This window comes from Myotis lucifugus, unplaced genomic scaffold (assembly GCF_000147115.1).
Source record: "Myotis lucifugus unplaced genomic scaffold, Myoluc2.0 scaffold_343, whole genome shotgun sequence".
Classification (NCBI taxonomy): Eukaryota; Metazoa; Chordata; class Mammalia; order Chiroptera; family Vespertilionidae; genus Myotis; species Myotis lucifugus.
In genome coordinates, this window is record NW_005871391.1 from 605,116 (window position 1) to 607,839 (window position 2,724).

A 2,724-nucleotide genomic window follows, 5' to 3' on the forward strand; every position below is an offset into this window, starting at 1 on the left:
ATGTGTGTGTGTGTGTAATATATATATATATATATATATATATATATATATATGACATATAACATATTTTTTTAAGTTGGAAGACACACTTTCTCCATTTCAAAACTTGCTACAAAGCTATAGTAATCAAATCTGTACAGTGGTGGTACAAGGATAGACATATAGACCACAGGAATAGGATTGCGAGTCCAGAAACAAACCCGTATATCTATAAAAATTGATTTTCAACAAGGGTGGCAAGGTAAATCATGAGAGAAAGCATAATCTTTTCAACAAATGATACTAGTGGATAGCCATATGCAAAAGAATGAAGTTGAAACCCTACCTCACACCATGTACAAAAATTAACTCCAAATGGATCTAAGACCAAGAATCGAACCTGGGACACTTCAGTCCTCAGGCCGGACGCTCCATCCACTGAGCCAAGCCGGCTAGGGCGGCAATGGTTTCAAAAGTACAAGCAACCAAATAGAAAAGAGAACCGGACATCACAATTTAAAACTTTTGTGCTTCAGAGGACACTATAAAGATATTGAAAGGCAACCTCCAAAATGGAAGAAAATATTTGTATACCATATATATGACAAGGATGTAATATCCAGAATATATATAGAACTCTTACAATTCAACAATAAAAGGCAAATTAAAATTGTGCAAAGAATCAGAATAGACATTTCTCGAAACATGCAAATGACAAATAAGAACATAAAAGTTGCTCAACACCATTAGTTATTAGGGAAATGCAAATCAAATCCTCAAGAAATACCACTTTACACCTACTAAGATCCTATCTAATAATAGACAAACATGGTAATTAACCATACCTCCGCTACGCTTCCCATTGGCTAATCAGGGTGATATGCAAATGCCAACAAAGATGGCGGCCGGCAGCCAGGCAGCTGAAGCGAACATGAGGCTTGCTTGCTCCAGTGATGGAGGAAGCCAAGGTTCCCCGCCTGCCGCAGCCGGGCTCTGAGCTCCAGTCTAAGCAACAATGTTGCAATTATAGAAGCTAAACAAACCCCAGAGACCTGCTTTCAGCCAGCCGGCCTCGGAGCTGGAGCCGCAACAAAGTTTCAATTACAGAAGGTAAATAAATCCCAGAATTAAAAAAAAAAAAAAGAAAAAGAAAAAAAGGAGAGACTGGGAGCTTCAGTTGCAGGCTTGGCCCCCCTGAAAACAGCCATCAGCCCCTCATCCAGGCTGGCCAGGCACCCCAGTGGGGACCCCCACCCTGAAGGGGGTGCGGGCAGCCTGAAAACAGCCATCAGCCCCTCATCCAGGCTGGCCAGGCACCCCAGTGGGGACCCCCACCCTGAAGGGGGTGTGGGCAGCCTGAAAACAGCCATCAGCCCCTCATCCAGGCTGGCCAGGCACCCAAGTGGGACCCCACCCTGATCCGGGACCCCATTCAGGGCAAACCAGCCAGCCCCCACCCGTGCACCAGGCCTCTGCAAACTGACCCTAACAGCAGAAAGACTGGGAATGACTGGTCACTATGACACACACTGACCACCAGGGGGCAGACGCTCAATGCAGGAGCTGCCCTCTGGTGGTCAGTGTGCTCCCACATGGGGGAGCTCTGCTCAGCCACAAGCCAGGCTGATGGCTGCCAGTACAGCGGTGGTGGTGGAAGCCTCTCCTGCCTCCTCAGCAGCGCTAAGGATGTCTGACTGCAGCTTAGGTCTGCTCCCCGCTGGCAAGTGAACATCCCCCGAGGGCTGCCGGGCTGCCAGAGGGATGTCTGACTGCCATCTTAGGCCCAATCCCCCAGGGAGCAGGCCTCAGCCAGCAGGTGGTCATCCCCTGAGGGGTCCCAGACTGCGAGAGGTCACAGGCCGGGCTGAGGGACCCCCCCACCCCCAGTGCACAAATTTTTGTGCACCGGGCCTCTAATGACTATAATAAAAAAGGTGAATAATAACAACTATTAATGAAGCTGTTGAGGAATTGGAATGCTAGCATGATGCTGGTGACATTGTAAAATTGTGTAGTTGCTTTGGAAAACAGTCTGGCAGTTCCTTGAGATTGTAAACATAGAGTTGCCAAAGAACTACCAGCAATTACAGTCCTAGATCTATAGCCAAGATATTTGAAAGCTCATGCCCACATAAACACTTGTAAGCAAATATTCATAGCAGGATTATTCGTATTAGCCACAAAGTGGAAACGACCAGTGTCCATCATCTAATAAATAGATAAACATGTAATAGATCCATAGAGTGAAAGATTACATGGCAATAAAAAGGGAATGGTGTTCGTGTTTCATGTATGAAGCTTGAGAATTTCATTCTGAGCAAAAGATACCAGACACAGGAAATGTCCAGAATAGGCAAATCCACAGAGTCATAAACTTGATAGTGGTCACCCCGGGCTAGCAGGTGGGGAAGGAGAACTGACTGCTAATGGGTATGGGGTTTCTTTTGGGGGTAGTTAAAATGTACTGCAATTAAGTAATGGTGATTGTTCTATAACCCTGTGAATATACTAAAAAAAACCCTGAATTATTCACTGTAAGTGGGTGAATTTTATTACGTAAATTATATATTCCAATTTTTAAAAGCATAAAGAGATGGTCCAAGTTACATTCCTAGGCCAGCACCACAATTCCCCTCACATTCACAATAAAGTGATAATGATCTCATTGCAGACTTAATTTGTATTTCTTTAATTATGAGCAAGACTGAGGTGAAGGAAAAAAGGCATTTTTTCCTTCAATTGCCT